At 34.5% G+C, this 22,494-nt stretch overlaps 2 long non-coding RNA genes across 2 annotated transcripts; both read left to right on the forward strand.

The window, feature by feature from the left end:
* Positions 1–14,931: 14,931 nt before the first annotated feature.
* Positions 14,932–16,138, forward strand: LOC125280047. The gene is made up of 3 exons (XR_007187518.1): positions 14,932–15,204; positions 15,832–15,964; positions 16,123–16,138. It is a non-coding gene; the product is annotated as an uncharacterized LOC125280047 (long non-coding RNA).
* Positions 16,139–16,142: 4 nt separating this feature from the next.
* On the forward strand, positions 16,143–17,304 carry LOC125280048. Its single transcript, XR_007187519.1, has 3 exons — positions 16,143–16,180; positions 16,501–16,613; positions 17,202–17,304. It is a non-coding gene; the product is annotated as an uncharacterized LOC125280048 (long non-coding RNA).
* The last annotated feature ends 5,190 nt before the right edge of the window (positions 17,305–22,494 follow it).

The raw sequence follows: 22,494 nt of genomic DNA on the forward strand, positions 1-22,494 counted from the left end.
ACCTCAACAGTAAATATCACAATAATTAAAAACAGAAAGGGTGTGATCTTGGGTATCTGAAATATTAACAACCACAAGATGGCAGTCTAAACCCTGTGATGCACTGCCATCCATTCAGGAGATTTCCCTTTGGTCCAAGATGCTGAGATATTCTTCAGAGGACAAGCGGTCTAGAGAATGGATATGCTATGTGAAAGATTTACATTATGTAACACTGTAGAATCTCAGACTAAAATGTCCAGTTTTATGGCACAATTTTTCATCAAAACAATTATTGTTGTGATAACAGGATTATGAAATGAAACTATAGGGAAAGTTTGGTTAGATTGGCAAGTCATCATTTTTGACTTGATGCTTCAGCATTCCTGCAAAATAGCATTTCATTATGTTACCAGTACAATCATGTTAAACTAGTTTTGGAAAGTCCCCTCCATGGCTGTCATAAACACAGCCAAACCTAAACCAAATATTTAGGTTTGTGATACTTCCAGTTCCTCATACAGAAGTAACATGGTTATAAGAAAGCTCATTAATCATGTGAAAGTTACTGTCATTTTGATAAAGATACCTTATTACATTTTGCATATTATTTATCAACAGCCCAGTGCTTTAACATTGATAACCATAGACTGAATTGAACACCTGCATTTTACAATGGTCTTCATGGTATAAAATACATAATAATAATAATAATAATAACAACAATAATAATTGTTAATTTCATTTTTACTTTTTTACTATCATATCCTCTGTTTGTGGTCCTGTGTATCTGGTTTGGCCCACTCAGAAATTAAACACGCTGACATTTCCCACAGAATGTTGGCAATAAACTCTCCCAATGGTTTAGTTTCAGAAGCTTGGTGTCTGACAAACAAAACCACAACCATGAACCGGTTATAGCATATTCTTCCTAAACCACTTTCCAAATCCATCCAATTACAAGACAGACATTTTATCACATACTGGGTCTCTAGGCAAACTGAAATCTAAACATTATTCAAATATATCTAAATAATGTTATATTAAAAAACAACAACACTAAAATGGGCATTAAAAAGCAATTTTCATTGATTGTAAACAGTTGCTCACCACAAATTTAAAGTTCCTTCACAAATAAGAAAATGTTTTATGTTCAAAATAAGGTCTTTACTTTACTTGGATCTAATGACATAAAGTGGTGTGAAAAAGTGCTTGCCCCTTTCCTGATTTTTGATTTTTTTGTATGTTTGTCACACTTTAATGTTTTTGAGATCATCAAAAAAATTTAAATATGAATCAAAGATAACACAAGTAAACACAACGTGCAGTTTTTTAAATGAAGGTTTTTATTATGAAGGGAAAACAAAATCCAAACCCACATGGCCCTGTGTGAAAAAGTGCTTGCCCCCACGCTGTTAAACAAAACTTAACTGTGGTTTATCACACCTGAGTTCAGTTTCTCTAGCCACACCCAGGCCTGATTACTGCCACACCTGTTCGCAATCAAGAAATCACTTAAATAGGACCTGCCAGACAAAGTGAAGTAGACCAAAAGATCCTCAAAAGTTACTCATCATGTTGAGATACAAAGAAATTCAGGAACAAATGAGAAAGAAAGTATTGAGATCTATCAGTCTGGAAAAGGTTATAAAAGCCATTTCTAAAGCTTTGGGACTCCAGCAAACCACAGTGAGAACCACAAATGGCGAAAACATGGAACAGTGGTGAACCTTCCCAGGAGTGGTCGGCCGACCAGTGCAGCGACGACTCATCCAAGAGGTCACAAAAGACTCCTCAACAACATCCAAAGAACTGCAGGTTTCACTTGCCTCAGTTAAGGTCAGTGTTCATGACTCCACCATAAGAAAGAGACTGGGCAAAAATGTCCTGCATGGCAGAGTTCCAAGACGAAAGCCGCTGCTGAACAAAAATAACAAAGGCTCATCTCAGTTTTGCCAGAAAACATCTTGATGATCCCCAAGACTTTTGGGAAAATACTCTGTGGACTGACGAGACAAAAGTTAAACTTTTTGGAAGGTGTGTGTCCCATTACGTCTGGCGTAAAAGTACCACAGCATTTCAGAAAAAGAACATCATGCCAACAGTAAAATATGGTGGTGGTGGTAGTGTGATGGTCTGGGACTGTTTTTCTGCTTCAGGACCTGGAAGACATGCTGTGATAAATCGAACCATGAATTCTGCTGTCTACCAAAACATCCTGAAGGACAATGTCCGGCCATCTGTTCGTGACCTCAAGCTGAAGCGAACTTGGGTTCTGCAGCAGGACAATGATCCAAAACACACCAGCAAGTCCACCTCTGAATGGCTGAGGAAAAACAAAATGAAGACTTTGGAGTGGCCTAGTCAAAGTCCTGACCTCAATCCTATTGAGATGAAGTTGCATGACCTTAAAAAGGTGGTCCATGCTCGAAAACCCTCCAATGTGGCTGAATTACAACAATTCTGCAAAGATGAGTGGGCCAAAATTCCTCCACAGCGCTGTAACAGAGTCATTGCAAGTTATCGCAAACGCTTGATTGCAGTTGTTGCTGCTAAGGGTGGCCCAACCAGTTATTAGGTTTAGGATGCAAGCACTTTTTCACAAAGGGCAATGTGGGTTTGGATTTTGTTTTCCCTTCATAATAAAAACCTTCATTTAAAAACTGCATGTTGTTTACTTGTGTTATCTTTGATTCATATTTAAATTTGTGTGATGATCTGAAACCTTAAAGTGTGACAAACATGCAAAAAAATAAAAAAATCTGGAAGGGGCAAGTACTTTTTCACACCACTGTATATCATAAAATGTATACTCTGTTAAATCCTATGAACTTGAACTTTCTTCAAATACAATATTAACAATAATATCACTATCCACATTTTACTGAGGAAAAAAAAGACATTTGGGAGTTTTTAAAAGTACTGTCAAACCATGGTTCCATTCAATAAAATAAAATTATTTTTAAGGGGAAACTAACAAACTGTTCTACAGTTTTCAGTTTCAGTTCCATGTGTAACATTGTTCATGTGAAACATCAGCCACAAACCTGTTTCCTCTGCCACTGATCTACCAATGATAAGAGGGAATTTGGAGGTCATCAGTATCTAGGTAGTTTTAAGTTGCGAAGACTAGACTCTTTTTTTTTTTTTTAAAGAGAATCTTTGAAAGGGCCTTCATGGAAAAAGAAAATAAGTGTGCCTAATAGTGTAGGTTAAGTGTAAACAGACCATTGACCAAAATATAAACTCATTACAAAAACTAGCATCATCAGAAAGAAAAGAGTGGCTTTAAGCCCTTGATAGATTTTCTAAGTTTAACAGTTTGTGTGGCACATTTCAGCGTGGATTGTTTTGTGATCTTGTCACAATATAATGGAGACTTTGCAAAGAGGTTGTTATTGAAGAGTGGGGGACTTACAATTACATAGGACATGATAGAAAACTTACAGTCTGTAAACACCAGATCACATTTACAGTATTTAAGACTAAAAAGGGGGAAAAAACAGAATACAGTGCATAAAATGGGTACATTAAAATGTGTTGATTATTTAAATGTCACTCTGTCAATGAAACAGCCTAATTTCTGTACAGTTTATTTTTGTGATGTAAGCTAAAAATGAAATGTATAAGTTGTATACATTATATTTAAAAATGTAATTTATTTGTAAATGAGACGTAGTAATTTCTGTTAATTGTTTTTACAAATGTTCATGTGTAAATAAAAGATAATTGTTGTGTTCATTGTTTATTTCTTTTATGCAACTTATAATTTTACATGAAACAATATACATATACAACATATACAGTATTTTTTTCATCATGTAAATTAAATGTTTTTACATTAAAATCGTTCTAAAGCTACATTACATAAAGTACCTTTACAACAGAACTTAGGTTTAACATCAGAAAAACAGAACATTTTCAATTAACAGTACATAAAACAGAACAAAACATATTTGTGTACACTTTCATTCAGCTGAGCAGGGAGACCCTGGTGGAGCTGCTGGACCTGGATGGGCTTCAGAGACCCTGGTAAGGCCTCTCTGCTGGTGGGACATCAACTGGGATGAGTGCATTTCCACTGTTCACTGTGTGTCTACCAACAGGTTTGCAGGGCTGACTCAATCGACGGCTGCCATGTAACATTTTCGATTACAGATATAAAAGTAATTAACTCTCAAATCAAACCATAAAATATTTGAACATACAAAACAAAACTATGGTTCATTCAAATTTTGTCTTGGTCATCATAGCTTTAAAAATCTTGCCTGTTACAATTAGTCATGCTCAGCAGGTATTTTAAGATATGTCAGTGCAAGTTTCTTTTAGTTAAAACCTAACAACTGTTAACATTTCATTTAACATAAAAACAAACAAGGTCAACTAATTGCTGTCAGCTGTCTGTCACACAGCCACTAGTCAATCAATCAATCAATCAAAATTTTATTTATATAGCACAATAAGTACAACAGTAGTTGGCCATTGTGCTGTACAAGAGGATAAATATCCTAATATCCTAAATATCCTTAAAAAACAAGAAAGGCCACAAAGTAATAATAAAGGGAGTTTACATCAGAAACACTAATCAGAATTAAATATATAAAAAGAAATGATTAAAAATCAAATACAGTTTCAACTTAGATTTAAATTCAGACTCTGTGGATACTAGTCTTAAGGATAGAGGAAGACTATTCCACAATTTTAGAGCAATAATAGAAAAAGCACGGTCATCCCTCATCTTAAGTATAGATCTCGGAACCATCAGCAATCTTTGATTAGATGACCTTAATGATCTTAAATGAATTATTTTATTTCAAAAGTTCGGAGAGATATTTTGGAGCTGATCCATTCAAGGCTTTAAACACAAAAAGCAGGATTTTAAAATCAATTATATAACAAACCAGCAACCAGTGCAACACTTGTAATATAGGGGAAATATGATTAAATTTCCATGTTCCAGTCAACAGCCTGGCTACTGCATTTTGGACCATCTGAAGACAACTAATATTGGATTGGCTCATTCCAATATAAAGAGAATTACAATAGTCAAGCCTCGATGAAATGAACGAATGGATCACTCGCTCAAACTCTGCAAATGTTAGAAAACTCTTCTAACTTAGATAATAGTCTTAATTGGAAAAACTAGATTTAATTACAGTATTAATCTGTTTGTCAAATGTAAGGACAGAATCAAAAATAACACCCAAATTTTCACAGATTGTTTTGCATAAGGGACCAAATCTCCCAGGTCACCATCAGAATTTGCTAACACATATGTAGGCCCGAAAACAGTAACCTCAGTTTTGCTCTCGTTTAGATGCAAAAAATTAGGGGGGAAGGGCCAGGTAGCCCTTCAAACGAAGATTTTTCGGGACCACACTTCAGACGAAGGGGTATGATAAATTTCCAACATGGCCGATTCAGTTTGCGTGCTTATTCATCAGTATTGTATGTAGGGACTCCTGAGGAAACACGCAAGCTCATACGTTTTCGTGCAGAAAACGAGCAGCGTTTCTTGAAATCGAAATACACAGCAAAACAACTTTGGGAGTGAGTCATCTGTTAAACGTTTATGTTGCTTGTGCCTGATTACTGTGAGATATGTTCACTAATAGTAAAAATAGCTGTCGCCCAAACAACAGAGATCACTACAGCTATCGATGGCGTCTTAGAAGTGTGTGATAAACATCGGCGCATCTATGACGTAGGAGCTAGCGACGACTTATGATGACGTGTAACGGTCTAGTAGTGGTGTCCCATTTCCTAGGGGAATATTTTCAGCCCTACCCCTTGACACTCTGTTTCAAGGGGCAAGGGGAAGGGGTAAGGGGAAGGGGAAGGGGTATAAAATAGAATTGGGATTGGGCCTTATTTATTATAGCTAAAATGCTAGGCCTTTAAAAACTTTAAAAAGCTATCACAAACTGAAGCTGATGCATTCAAACAGACAGTACACACAGGACTTACAACCGAATTTAAAATAGTAAAAAGCATTTTAGCTATTGTAGTGAACAGCACATTCCAGGGCCCAGTTTATGGCCGGGCCAGGCCGGGTTCGTAACAGTGGACAAAGGTTTGCTACATTTTGATTGGATCTTGGTGGCCTAACACAAACAAACTGTCCAACACCATCAGATAAAGATGTAAGGACAACATCCAGACCTCTCTTAGAGAGCAAGAAAAATACCTCTTGTACCAAGCCTGGGAAGGACAGGACTTCTCATTGGTCCACAAGCAGTTTCTGCCCTTCACCTATCTAGAGACTACTTCCTAAGGTTGGCCAGAGACTGCCATAAAAATTCCTCGGGACCTTAGCAGCAATGGGTGAATCAAAGAGAGATCACAAAGATCCATCCGAATCCATTCAAAACTATGTTTGAAAACCTTAGAACTGATGCAAACTACACATCCATTTCATACTTATTCACAGAAATAAGTATTCTCAGTGACAGCTATTTGTAGTGCAACATCTGATACAAATGCAGCTGTTAATGTACAACTGAATGACAATTCAATCTTTTTCCATCATGTTTAGTCTCTATTTGTTTAGAATATTGCCAAAGGTATTCTGGTGGTGGTTTGGAAAGTGAGAAATGCACTGGTAAACTTTAAAGACAATAAAGACTTCCAACTTTGAGCTTTATGCAAATGAGTTCCACAGGGGAGAGAAGGGTGGGCCACACTGTGTGTGTCCCCTCTGATGCCAGCAGCCAATCACAGCACTCGAATGGAGAAGCGCTATATTGCAATCTCCTCCTCATCGGAAAGGGATAAAGGTATACTTTCAACAGACACTCCTTGTTCTGAGTCTGCCCTTCAAAGGGGGAAGACAGATATAGTGTTCTGATTCACAGCTTGTGAAGCTGAGCCATAACAGATATACCATTCTGAGTCTCCCATCGGGTCAGACACTAACAGATACAACACTATTCTGAGCCTCTGGTTCATCCAGAGAGACAACAAAAGGTCCTACGACCTGAGTCTACAGCTTGTGAGGCAGCAACCTAGACCACATTCTAAGCCTTTAACCTGTAAGGAAAGAGACTTTACAGTTTTTTTCGATTGCTAACAAGCATTTAGCAATACTTAAAGTACTTTTTCTAAACTCTTAACACAGCAACACACAAACATCACACAATTAGCCAAATAGTTAATTTTCTGCCCAAAACCATATTTTGCTATATAACCACAAACTACATTTCAAAATGCTAAAAACCATTTTCAACACATACTAACTCTATCAAAATACAGCAAACCTGATTCAAAATCAAGTCGTTCTGTCAAACACTAGCATTACTTTTCTATCCAACATGAACAGATAGTCAGTCAATTGCTGCCATTGATCAACAACAAATCCAACATACATGGACTTTGGTTACTGTTGAAGCTTTTTTTCCGTCACAGAATAAAAAAGTATGAAAGGTAATTGTTTTTTTTTTTTTTTATCTCACAATTCTATTTATTACGGAAGCCCTAAACGGCCATGGATTATTATTTTTTTTCTATCTTGTTTTCTCGTGATCACGACTTATTTTCTCGTGATCTCGAGATAACAAAAGTTGTTTTCTCGTGATCACGACTTAATTTTCTCGTGATCTCGAGATAACAAAAGTTGTTTTCTCGTTATCACGACTTAATATTTTCTTGTGATCTCGAGATAACAAAAGTTGTTTTCTCGTGATCACGACTTATTTTTCTCGTGATCTCGAGAAAACAAAAGTTGTTTTGTCGTGATCACGACTTAATCTCTGCTCTAAATTACACAAATGTGCCAACAGGTGGCAGTATATTACCAAATATAACTGGTGATGCGCTGTAAATATCCACTTTACTGTATTAGTTCATATTGGCTCAGATTGTACGAGTTTCGGACAGAGAGAGTTTTCGTGATCGCTTTATTTTCTGTTATCGTAGTTGCCTCACCACAGTTTCACGACCGCGATAGTTCGATGTGATACTAAACTTATTGCTTATTAAAACTAATTTTGATGTCACTGTATAGTATTCTGTTTGAACCGTATTGTGTATCTTTAAGACGCTATTTTAATCATCGCAGTTTCAGTGTTCGTTTACCTCACTATGTCACTCAATGTATATAAGAAATATGATTTATAGCCTATGTCATTTAATTCAGTGATAGTGTGTAACCTATTGTATTTTCTACATATCTTTGTAGAAAACATACACATAAACACGCTTCTCAAACAGGAAATCTGGAGTATTGCACCCCTTTTTAATGGAAGATAGGAGGAAGACAGTTTAAAGCACATATCGTCACAGCCTATCCTACATGACGAATAAAAATAACATACACATTATGTAATACATAATGTGTATGTTATTTTTATTCGTCATGTATATATATATATATATATATATATATATATATATATATATATTAAATGAGTATGGAAAATAAAGTTGGTTTAATCTAAAAGGTTTTAGAATTATAGAATAATCTGGCATCTTTCTGAAGGCACTCTGCCTTGAGATGCTCTGTTGAATATTAGCTATGTTAATTACACAAACAATATGTTAAGCGTACATTTAGTGAACAGTGATTACAGTTTTTTACGATTGCTTACACACTAAAATTAAACTTTTCCCACAATTAGCAAAACCTTACACTCAAGGAGCAAAACACAAAGCTAGATCTGCACAACTATAAGCACATTCTCAGCCTCACACTTTTTGCAAAACACTACACACATTGTTTTGCACAACACTAAACACACTTCTCTACATTAGACACAGAAATCTAACATAATGTCACTTCTTTTCCATTTCAAGACACTGCTTTCCAAAATACCACACCTATAAACCAATTGATCAAACACAGCCGTCAGGTGTGAAGACACTTGGGTGCTTAACTATAAACTCAACAATCAGGTGCTATAGTACTATAAAAAGGCAAAATGTGAGTTTGAGTCTTCAACAAAATGAAAGGCAATGTGCAGTAAGAGGGAGAGGGAGAAACATAATTTTGAATCATTTTGAATGTCCCGGGCCAACGCGGTGGTAACATCCCAATGTATGTTGCAATCACACAGAATGAGGTCCTCCACCAGCATGCCAACTTAGGCTCTTACAACACAGCCCACATATTCACATTTTAGACAGACTGCACAAAATCGTCACAGCAGAAGACCAAATGGATGCAGAGCAGATGAGATACATTGTCATATGGGACAATGTAAATTTCCACCTATCTGCCCTGGTCAAAAAACTGGTTTCATTAGCATCCACAATTTTCACTCCAATACATCCCACCATACGGTCCCTTCCTTAAACCCATTGAAGAGTTTTTTGTTTGTTTGTTTGTTTGTTGTTTTTTTGGCATGGAAGGTTTACAATCTCCAGCCCTGTGTCAGGATGTGCCTCATTCCAGCCATGGAGAAGGCCTGACCGAACTGATGCAGGATCTGTGCAAGGATGGATTCACCTTTCAAGAAGATTCTTCCCTCGCTGTCTTGCGTGAAAGGACATTGCCTGAGATGTGGATGAAGCGCTATGGCCAGATCCAGCTAGGCCAAGAGATGATGCTTTGGTGTTTTGTCTCCACAAATATTTTTGTTCGTGTAATATATTATATTTAGAATATGTTCTAATTTTCAGTGCAAAATATAACCTTTGGAAATGCATTGATGTATTGAATGGTTTTACAATGTGGTGAGAAATAAATATTTTCATCAATGTGCAGTACTGATCTTGTGTTTATATATATATATATATATATATATATATATATATATATATATATATATATACTGTATATATTCATGTACTTTACTCTAACAATATCTCTGAAAAAATCAAACCCAGACTATATAATTAGAAAAGTATAAAAGTTACAAGAGTTTAAGATTGAGCACAGCAGTGTGTAAATGAATCAAACAGAATCAGAATGTATGAACCATGTGTGTTCCTTACGGTGTCAAAGTTGGGTTTTGTTAAATTAATGTAAAGTTTTGAATGAAGTGTTTCATTTTGCAAATGATCTGAAGTGTTGTGCTACTTTGGTGTCGGGTTGTGTTAATTGTGTGTAGTGTTTTGACAAACCGGGCCCTGTTTTCAAAATTGTGCTTAAGCAATCGTAAAAAACTGTAATAAGTCGTGATCACGACAAAACAACTTTTGTTATCTCGAGATCATGAGAAAATTAAGTCGTGATCACGAGAAAACAACTTTTGTTATCTCGAGATCATGAGAAAATTAAGTCGTGATCACGAGAAAACAACTTTTGTTATCTCGAGATCACGAGAAAATTAAGTCGTGATCAGGAGAAAACAACTTTTGTTATCTCGAGATCACGAGAAAATAAGTCGTGATCACGAGAAAACAAGATAGAAAAAAAATTGTAATCCATGGCCGTTTTTCCCCTCAGAATTGTGGTGTATAAACTATAGGAATTGAGTTTAAAAAGTCAGAATCGTGAGATAAAAAGACATAATTACCTATTCATGGCAGAAGCTTTCATAGGTTCCACGTGTAAGTGAAAAAAACAGAGATGCACAGTCCATCATTCTTCCTCCTCTCCCATTCCTCTTCTTCTCCCTTGTCCTGATCCAACTTCTCCTCTCCTCCTTTATCTATTCCTCTCCCTTACCCAGATATTATTTTCTGTCTGCTCCTCTGTGTTGTTCTTTATACACTCTGAACAAATCTGATTCAAAAAGTCCTATTTTACTGTGTATGTCCATATAATGAAAAGAAGTTCAACCCCTGACTATGCATCCAACTGACATTGGAATCTGCTGTTTCTCAATATTTCAGTGATCTGCTAATTTACAGTTTTTTTCAATTGCTAACATACTTTTGTCCATTCTGTAGTCACATTTTCAAAACATCCGTCTGTTGTGGCCATATACCATTAACACAATTCATGTCGTTTTCACACAAAATGCAATCAATTAACACATTTCTTAAATGCTTAAATTTTCTTTTCATATAAGCTTACCTCATACCAAAATCATGGATCTTTCTCATCTTATTTGCAAATGCTTAAACACAGCAAGTCAGAAATGAAGACCCAATGTTCCAATCTTTAAATATAGGATAAAACCTCTAATTCTACGACAACAGCAGCTCAAAAGTATTGAAAAAAAAATACATAAACAAATACTGAAACAATTGATAAGCATTTTTAATTAGCAGATCACTGAAATATTGAGAAATAGCAGATTCCAATCTCAGTTGGAAGCATAGTCAGGGGTTGAACTTCTTTTCATTACATGGACATACACAGTAAAATAGGACTCTTTAAATCGGATTTGTTCAGTGTGGATGAAGAACAACACAGAGGAGCAGAGAGAAAATAATATCTGGGTAAGGGAGAAGAATAGATGAAGGAGGAAAGGAGAAGTTGGATCAGGACAAGGGAGAAGAAGAGGTATGGGAGAGGAGGAAGAATGATGGACTGTGCATCTCTGTTTTTTTCACTTACACGTGGAACCTATGAAAGCTTATTTCTGCCATGAATAGAAAATAAAAAAGGTAATTATGTCTTTTTATCTCACAATTCTGACTTTTTAAACTCAATTCCTATAGTTTACATATCACAATTCGGAGAGGAAAAAGTCAGAATTGTGAAATGTATATTCACAATTGCAAAAAAAAAAAGAAAAATAGAATTGTGAGATAAAAAGTCACAATTACCTTTTATACTTATTTATTCTGTGGTGGAAAAAGCTTCAACAATAACCAAAGGCCATGTATGTTGGATTTGTTGTTGATCAATGGCAGCAATTTCATGTTTTGATTTAAGTAAAAGCTTCATGTAAAGCTTTTACTACAACGATTCCACTACCACTGTTCCATATATGCAGAATATGTGGTCTGTGTAGGGCACTAGCTACCAAGGGGACACCATCCCAACCTTTATGAGGGCACCATCAACACCACACACCCAACCCCAGAAAGAGATTTCAACCAAGGGGCCAACTGAAGTCCTGCATAGGGGACTCATCTGACCAGTAGCTGCCCTGAGCAATTCTGTTACTTTCTTCTTCTTTTTTTCTACTGCACATTCTATAAAATAATGACTCACTTTTGTTGCCAAGAATGCACACATTCAACACTCAACCAAAAATGTAGAATGGCTTGCATGCATTACTCTATTACTGTAGTAAAAGGAAAAGTATTTCACAATTGCTAAAACACTAAACCCCATTCTCTGAACCCAATGCTCAGTGGCCTAAACCCATTTGTCGAATCAGTCACTTTGTAGGCAAAACCTTAAACAAGTTCAGGTAGTTAAGACACTGTTTGCAAATCTCATCCACTCTTTTTGCAAAACTCTAAACACATTCTTACTCACTAAAACACATTTTGCACTGTGTTGCAAAATGGTGAATACATGTGGTAAAAGTTAAACACGACTCAAAATTATTCACACTTATTTCTAATGAAGTGATCAAATCAACTGTATAAAATATAGGTCAGTTCAGAGTGCACAGATGACACAGGTGCTGAATGATGATACCAACAATAGATGGAAACAATCTGAAAAGTAGAGGAGGAAGAGTATGTGTAAGAGGATGATGAGGAGAAAGAGGAAGGGGTGTGGAGACAAGGCTGTCAAGGCTGGATCCGGCACAGGTTTTTCCCTTTGCCTGGCAAGAGACGACATTGCCTGTGATGTGGAAAATGTCCTCAACAATATTCAATAATATTCAACAATATTATTGATCTGACAGTACTGACATTATAGGATGAGAACTGAACTAAGCTAGCCTAGATGATGACATCACTGTTTTCTGCAGAACTGCTTTATAGAGGAAAATAATTACAGTAATTTACATAATAATTGATGATCTTTACAATGTAAGTGAATCAACACTGAACTGACTTCAGCTGAACAATGACACTATTTTCTTTTAGAGCTGTACAGCCAAAATGAACCCTCTTTGCATTACTGATCATCATGTACCTGTTATCACTGTAAAGCTGCTTTGACTAGACTATACTATACTATACTAGACTAGACTAGACTAGTATCTGTGTAGTATAAATTGCATTTGAAATAAAGGTGACTTGACTTTACTTTAAATTCACATTACTTGTGATTTCTATACATTTTATGTAATGGCAAAATGTGTTTACTGTGTTACAATATACTTTTTTTTTTCTGTAACCTCATGTTCTGGATGTTGTGTTTTCCATTTTTTAATGTAGTGTCTAATGAATGATCTGTATGTGTTTATATTTTGCTTAATGTGTGTATGATCTGAAAGCTTTGCTTGATTTTGCTATAAGAGTCAGAAGATTTGTAAAATTAGTTTGAAGATTGGATTTGTGTTTAATGTTTTGAGAAAATGAGTGATGGTTTCAAGAAATGTGTTTTAGCAATTGTGAAATACTGTAAAAACAATGGATTTCATATTTTCTCCAGTTAGAACCGAAACATGACAAGTAATGCAGTTTTCATAATGCCATCAACTGTTAGTACTTTGACAGTCATTGCGCTTTGATTGACTATATGTTCATGTTGGATAGAAAACTAGTGCTATGTTTTGACAGAACGACTCGATTTTGAATCAGGTTTGCTGTGTTTTGATAGAGTTAGTATATGTTGAAAAAGGTTTTTAGCGTTTTGAAATGTGGAGTTTGTGTTTATATAACAAAATATGGTTTTGGGCAGAAAATTAACTATTTGGCCAACTGTGTGATGTTTGTGTGTTGCTGTGTTAAGAGTTTAGAAAAAGTACTTTAAGTGCAACCCAGTCTCATATGAAAACGTATCCTGACTATGTTGGTCCAAAGTGCAAAACGTAGAGGGGTTACAATAATGGCCCTTAAATTGTATGACTGTTACATTTTATTATTTTTTTTTTTTTGCCTATTGTTTTGCGTCCAAGTCACGTGACTTTAGAGAGTCCGGCCGTGAGAACAAAAAACATGGCGGACGTTTCTCTACTTTTTAGTGAAAATAAAACAATATTTTGAGTTAGTTTCTGCATAAAAATAAGTTTTGATTACATTTTTAGCGAGAAATATATATTCTATTTTCATAATATTCACTCAGTGAATGTACATAATCACTCGCTTGCGCGTTGTTGCAAAGATTTTTCTGATCTCGCCAGAATAATGTGAAACTGCTACGTTTTGGTTGCTATGAACAATATTTTATTTTCTGCATCAAAATAAGGTTTGATTACATTTTAAGCAAAAAATATATATTTTATTTTCATAATATTCATTCAGTGAATGTACATAATCACTCGCTTGCGCGTTGTTGCAAAGATTTATCTGATCTCGCCAGAATAATGTGAAACTGCTACGTTTTGCTTGTTATGAACAATATTTTGAGTTAGTTTCTGCATAAAAATAAGGTTTGATTACATTTTTAGCGAGAAATATATATTCTATTTTCATAATATTCACTCAGTGAATGTCAACCCGTTCTCACTCCCGAGGCGTCAAAGATTGAAGCATGGTCAAGTCAAGCGCCCCGGCGTCGCTCTGGAGACGCGAAAGGTGCCCCTCGGCGTCACTATTTGGACGAACTGGGAACTCCATTGCTTTCAATGGGAAACCTTTAGCGTCAAAAACTGACGCGAATTTTATTGGTATGAAATCACGCTGAAGAAGTCTCATTCAGAACACATCGCGATATTTGGCATCAGTTCGCGTGTGCTGGATGTTGGTAAGTAGTGTAAATACGCTGTTCTAATGTTTGATATAATGTCTTTTCTGTTTGCAGATATTAATCAAATTAACGTTAGCTCCCTCATGTTCAGTCACTGCATTATATCTGTCACCTTCGCTGAGGTTTTGCTTTTCATTGCTTTCTATATTAAATACTAAACTAGGGTGATTAAACACTGTCACGTGACGTGCAATATATTGCACAATATATATAACATATTCATATCAGGTTCAAAGTAGTACAAGTGTAGTTTCAAAAATGTATTTGTTGTAGAAGCACGGTAAAGAAAAAAAAAAACACTTACCATGCTTTTTACCACAGTATTGGTAGTTTTAATGTGATTTTTGTTGTAAATACAGAGTAACCACAACACTTATCATGCTTTTAATGCCTAATAATGTTAAATCCAAAAACTGTAAGGTCAATAAGAACTTCTTTCCTATATATATTTATATATAAACCTATATATTATAAATAATGATATTTTCTTTTCTCTTGTTTTAGCTGAAAAGACAAAAAAGGGCCTTTCGGAAATGGATGAAGGAGACAGAAAGCTGCAAAGGCAAATAATTGCAATGGTATGTATGTGTTGCTTTTAACCCTTTATCAAACATTTTATCAAGCATTTGTTAAATAGTCTCACAGTAAATTAAAATTAAAGTCAAATCCTGTACATATTTATCACCTTATTTGTAAATCAGTTGTGCCCCTTCTTGGACAGTTGGACGTCCCACACATAAAAGTTTATATTAATTCCATTGAATTCTTTAAAATGATTACAAATTGGGCCCAAAATGTTCCAATGATACATGATGTCTCTCCACACCTCATAACTACCTCTGTTTGCAAGAGTGTAAATTATCATTTGACTTGTCACATGACATCAGATATTTGATTATTTTGTCATAATCAAAATAATTGAATATCTGATGTCTATTCAATATCTAATCAGTTACACTGCTGATAATGTCCTGCTTGCATGTGAAACATGTTATTTTTTTATTTATTCTTTTAAATATAAATATAGCTTGCTATTAAAGACATATGTTTAATCATGGAAATGCCCACATATCAGTGAACTTATTACATAAATGCATTTAACATTTAATTGTGCAACACTCTTTACAGAAGGAAATCCTACAGTTATGTGTAAATTGACAACTTGAATGTGATGTAATAAATTTACCTTCCTTTCTGTCTTGCAGGATTACTTGCAGATTACTTAGTCCTTCTTTTTAGGATCTCTACAACATCAAACTCAACAGCTCTTTTAAGAGCCGACCCTCACAAGAGCTACTAGTGAGTCGCTGCAAACCTGCCGTGATCAGCCCTTTCCAGGTAAAGTTTCTAGATATTTAAATCAGTATTTACTCATCAAATGCTCTCCTGGATGGTATGGTAAATTAACTTATTTATAACTGTCTCAATTTGTATGTTTTAAGAACAAGAGTAATTGCACACAGAGTAAGTAGAGACTTTCTTGTTTTTCTGTGCAGAGAAGGAAGACCAGTCAGACCAGACCATCTCATGCCCAAAGAAGACAGAAGTCCATTGGTATGTCTTGTGTTGAGGCAATGCTGTAATAGTACAGAATTTAATGTTGTTCTCTCAAAGGACTATTAAGTTCTTAAAAAGTTCTTAAAAACTGTTCCTTCTGGTTTTTTTTGTTTGTTTGTTTGTTTGTTTGTTTTTTTAGATAAAAGCAGACAGGGAAGCTTTGGAAGATAATGAGTTAATATAATATAATATAGTATAATAGGAATGAAATAGTAAATGTTCTTTAAATTATGTGTAATAGCTAGATAGTTTTTTTGGCTTGAAATAAGGCCTTATACTGCACAGACCTAAAACATTGTATTTGTGTTTTAAAACAGATAGCAAGTGAAGTCACTAACAGAAGATCCTAGAGGAAAAACGACTGATGTGCAGCTACGGAGGAACACAAGAGGCAGAAACTATGCATGGCCATGGCTTCTTCATGAGTACGGTAAGTCCTGTGCCTATTCTTAATTCTTGCCTTAAAGTTTTTATTGCAGTATTTTAACAATTTTACATTGTACAGGTTATCACTTGGTTTTTGACCAAATTATGCTCTTGAAACAAGAAACAGAAGAGTATGTTGTCCTGAAAGAAATCAAGGCTCAAAAGAGAGCATGCCTTTCTAAAAGATCTTTTAAAACAGGTTGCTGTTAATATGGGTAAAACAGTTTTTGTTCAGTACTTAGCTTACAGTCTGTGCTGCATTTTTATTATAATATATATATTATGTACTGCTGTTTTGTAAAGTTAAATCAGGAACAGGCAACTCTAGCCCTTTTGCTGTCTCCTTTTTGAGGTGGAGAGTTTACCTCCAACCATAATTGAGCACACCTGAAAATTTTAACCAAAGTCTTCAGGTGTACTTATAGACAGTTATAGACAGGTGGGTTTGAGGTTGGAGCTAAATCTGCAGGACCGTGGACGCTGAGGGCCAGAGTAGCCCACCACTGTTTAAATCATGCAGAACATAAGCTGACCTGGCTGTCCATTAAACTACTTAACTTGAATTGTCTGTGTTTTTTTGTTTTACTTTTAGACCAGGACTGAAGAACGCCTGACAATGGGATGTTAAGACTTCTTCCTCTGGTTGAGAAAAAGCTACAGCACATCAGTGATCACATCTTCTGGTCATCAGTTGTACTGTACTGTGAACGTGGTGTTTGGTAGAGTAAATACAATTTAACTAAGCTGAGTTTATTTCATAATTTAAAAAAATGACATATAATTACCGTGATTGTTTTACTTATTAATACATACATATATATTACATAAATATTTTTGATCTAATTCATGATATTTAGGACAACAATGCACCAAAAGTTGCATATACTTTCATGTTGTGACAAGGATGGCAGTTTCCAGATAAATAAAGGGAAGGAATGTGAATAAAGAGAGGCTGCAGTGGGTTATACTGATACAAACACTTCAAGCAGAACTGAAGAAGATCGATGTTGATCATTCTGGTACATCTACTACTGCATTCAAAATGACAGCTGGACATTACTGATGTCAGGCATATGAGGAGCAAGAAGAGGGGGTGATAATGACATTTTGGCACAGTTTCTTATTTTACTGAATAGTGCATTATCCTTGTGTAACAGTAATAGTGAAGTGTAAATATAAATAGTTTTTAGTTTACTGCCAACACTGGCAGCTGGATAATGGCAAGTTGTTGTGGGTTCATCCATTATATTTATTGGTGTTCATACAAAAAAAAAGCAAAGAAATAATCAACTACTATTCAATTAATCAATTATTATTATTATTATTATTATTATTATTATTATTGTATTACAACATTTTGTTATAATATTAACATATTTCATCAGATGGTCTCACAATACCCATCAAAAACCTAAACAAGCATGATGTTAGAATGGAAAATGAGGAAATGATAAAATACTCCAATATTTAAATGTGATTCAACAAAGTTTGTTATCCATGATGAGGAGTACACACCTGTGTAGATTTTAATGCCCTTCCACCCCAAGGGGCCAGTACCGGCCCCTGGAAGAGCAAAAAAATGCACATTTCAAATGGCTGTAACTCAAAGTCCGGTTAGCGTATCAAAGAGAAAATCAACAGGACAACTGCTTATGCTATGATTACTAAATAATGTTGGGCACAGTTTTCAGACATACATGGAAAGCTGGCATAAAGGTTTTTTAATAGTGATTACAGTAAAATATTAAATTTCAGCCTGTCCCTCATATATGTAATAAATGTTTGCACAATAAACATATTTAGATATCGAGTTGTCCATTAAAGATCTTATTATTTTAACATTTATCATTTCTTTACTAAACGTTTTAAACTACATTACCCATATGTCTCTGTCATTCTATCAATGAACGGGAAACATGGCGCTGTAGTTCATTGAGAAGCTAGGGTTAGGGTTGGGATCTCGGTAAAGGAGTAATTTCTCACAACATGGAAACACTTTATAGTTAACTTAATGTATGAGTAACATAATATTCACACTAAAACAAACTTTGTAAGATAAAGCGCCGTTTTAAATTAGTGAAATTTTCTATCACTTGTTTCGTTTAATGCTAGGGGGTTAAGAAATAACGTTAAAAGGAAAGCTCTTTTTCTTTTTGCTAAACAATTTAGGGCAGATTTTTGTTTTGTACAAGAAGCTCACTCTACTAAAGAGGAGAGTAAATTTTGGACGCCACAATGGGGTAATTTGGTGTGGTTTTCTCACGGGTCTGAACACTCGGCTGGAGTTATTACCTTAAAGAATAGATTTAATGGAGAGGTTTTACATACACAATGTGATCCTGCAGGGCATTTTATTTGCCAAGTAAATAAATATGTTGATAATATATTAATCTTGGGGAATTTATATGGATATAATCACAATCTGGATAATAATAATCTTTTTGAATCCATAGAAAATATTTTTATTGTTTGGTTAAATAAATATCCAAATGCCACTGTATTACTTGGAGGAGATTTTAATATTGTATTGGATGGTTCAATTGATAAATGGCCACCAGGTCGACCAAACATAAATAACAATAGTCTCAGAAACTTCATGGATAAATTCAATCTCATAGATATTTGGAGAGCCAAATTTCCACATAATAAGTCATTTACCTGGAGCAATAAAACAGGGTCCAGTCAATCCAGAATAGACTTTTGGTTAATGTCTGAGAACTTTAATAAAGATGATGTGGTAGTTGATATTACTTCTACTCCATTAACAGACCATAAAGCTATAAGTATTAATATTAAGTTATCTAATACGAATTGTTTCAATAATGGATCATACTGGAAACTCAACAATTCATTGTTGATGTATGATGAGGTAAAACAAGAGATTTCTAGATTGATAAGCCAATTTTGGGGTAAAGCCAACAAGGAGAATTCTTTTTGTTCAAATTGGGAACTTCTGAAATTTGAGGTCACAAAATATTTAAGAAAATTTGGAAGCCGTTTAGCCAAATACAAAAGAGCTGAAGAAACTAACATTATTGTTGAAATTACAAAATTAGCAAATAAGTGTCCAGACAGTTTATTAGATGAAGAAAAAATATTCAGATTACAAATAAACTAGAGATCTATAGAAGGAAACTGAAGGTGCATTTGTTCGATCAAGGAACGTTGGCTGAAGAAGGCGAGCAAAATTCACAATACTTCTTTAATTTAGAGAGGCACATATTAATAGTAACATTAGTAAATTAAATGTGAATGGGGTTGTAACAAAGGACCATAAACTAATTTCTAGTTATTGCTGTGAATTTTATAAGAAAATATATACCTCTAATTACTCCCCAACTATTTCTGTGCTTTTTTGAGTTCTTAGAGGTGAAAACTATTGACAAAAACGAAAGTGAACTTTGTGATATGCCTATTTCTCTGAGGAAGGATCAAGGCGATTAATCACGAAAAATAATAAATCGCCAGGTACGGCGGTTTGACCGGAGAATTTTATAAGCTATTTGCTGCGATTTGGCAAAATGTTTAATAAAGTATTATTAATCAGTGCCTTCCTCCCACCTTAACTCAAGGATTAATCACACTAATTCCCAAACCAAAAAAAGACTTATTTCTTCTTGATAATTGGCGTCCAATTAGTTTACTCAATAATGATTATAAAGTATTTGCCCTAATTTTTGCTAAAAGACTCAAATCTGTGTTAGATTCAATTATAGAAGAAACACAATCTGGATTCATGAGGAACAGGCATATTACAAACAATATAAGATTAGTATTAGATATTTTGGATTATCCAGAATTTAATGTAGACAATGGATTTATTCTTTTTCTTGATTTCTGTAAGGCCTTTGACTCTGTAGAGCATCAGTTTATTTTTGAGTCACTTGTAAAATTTGGTTTTGGAAATTTCTTTACTAACGCAGTTAAAACCCTTTATAAGAATTGCAACAGTTCAATTAAGTTGTTGGGTGGCACTTCTAGTAGATTTCATTTGTCTAGAGGGATTAGACAGGGTTGCTGTTCTCCATATTTATTTTTGATAATAAGCCAACTCCTTACAAATCATGTTAAAGCCAGTGCGATTAAAGGTATGTCTATTATGAATAGAGAATTGGTTATAACGCAGTTAGCAGATGATACCACCCTTTTTCTCCAAAATGAAAACCAAATCCCTATCGCAATTAATGTTATAGAAGAGTTTTCTAAAGCATGTGGTGTCTACTTAAATGTAAAGAAGTGCGAACTTATGGCAGTTAAAGAATGTTCTGTGGCATCTTATTGTAACATTCCAGTCAAAACGAAGTCAAATACCTAGGAATTATAGTAAGTAAGAATGAACAGAATAGAAGTTTTTCTAATTTTAATCCTATTATTCAAAACACTCAAAAGAAGTTAAATCAATGGCTTTCAAGGGATTTATCGTTTAGAGGAAGAGTTTTGATTTCCAAAGCAGAAGGTATATCTCGGCTAACTTATACAGCTATGGCTCTTCATGTTGATAATAAAATATCAAAGGAGATTGATAAGATGCTGTTTAATTTTGTTTGGAGAAATAGAATACATTATATAAGGAAAAATATTTTAATGAACTCTTATGAGAATGGTGGCCTCAACTTCCTAGACTTTACTACACTAAACAATACATTTAAATTCAATTGGATTAGACATTTTGTTAAATATCCAACTTCTATTTGGAATGTAATTCCCTTTCATATTTTATCCAGCCTAGGCGGTATACATTTCTTTCTTGTTTGTAACTTTGATATTAACAAAATACCAGTGAAGCTCTCTGCATTTCATCGTCAAGCTTTTCTTGCATGGAATCTGATTTTCAAACACAACTTCTCACCGCACCATTACATTATTTGGAATAATAAGGACATCTTATATAAACAAAAATCTATTTTCTTCGAAAATTGGTTTCACAATAATATTGTTTTAGTAGATCAGCTATTTAACTCAGAGGGTCTTCTTTTTACATATGAGGAATTCTTAAAAAAAAAACAAATATTCCCATAACACCAAAGGATTTTTCAACTGTTTTTGGTGCAGTTTCTTCTAGAATATGCATGTTGTATAAACAACAAAAAAGAGTTAATTATCAGCAACTTCCATGCCTCTCACCAAATCATTCCCCTGTAGGTAAAATATGTTTCTCTTGTAATAATTATAATAGATCAATAAGAGCTCTTTTCCAGAAGGATGTTGTGTCGAAACCAAATGTAATTCTATATTGGAATCAGTTTGTGAGTGATGTTGATTGGAAAAAAGTCTGGCTTCTGCCTAACCGGTATCTCTTAACAAACAAGGTTAAAGAAGTGTCTTTTAAGCTTCTCCACAAAATATACCCTGCTAAACATTATTTAATTAAGTTTAAAAAAGATATAGATGTAAGCTGTAGCTTTTGCAAGCAGAAGCCGGAGACAGCTGTTCATTTATTTTGGCACTGCCCTTATGTATCTTTTTTTTGGCAAAATGTACTTGACTTTATTGTTGGAAATGTTGATGGAAATTTTATTTTACAGTGGAAAGATGTTCTTTTAGGCATTATTGTAAACTCCAAAGATAAACAGACTTGCACTTATTTTATTAATTTTTTTATTTTAATGGCCAAATTTCATATCCATAAATGTAAATTTTCAGGTAAAAAACCATGTTTTATAGCATTTAAAAATGAAGTGAAATATTATATTGAATCTATATTGCCCTCAAAGAAACAAAAAGCTATTAGAATTTTGCAAGCATGTACACTTTTTAATGTATTCCTATAATTTTTTTTTTTTTTTTTGTATATCCCCCTAGCATTTGAAATTTCTGGATTGTTGTAACTGTACGGAATGTGTTTTTCTGTTCAATAAAATTTATTAAAAAAAAAAAAAAAAAAA

This window comes from Megalobrama amblycephala, linkage group LG12 (assembly GCF_018812025.1).
Source record: "Megalobrama amblycephala isolate DHTTF-2021 linkage group LG12, ASM1881202v1, whole genome shotgun sequence".
Taxonomy (NCBI): domain Eukaryota; kingdom Metazoa; phylum Chordata; class Actinopteri; order Cypriniformes; family Xenocyprididae; genus Megalobrama; species Megalobrama amblycephala.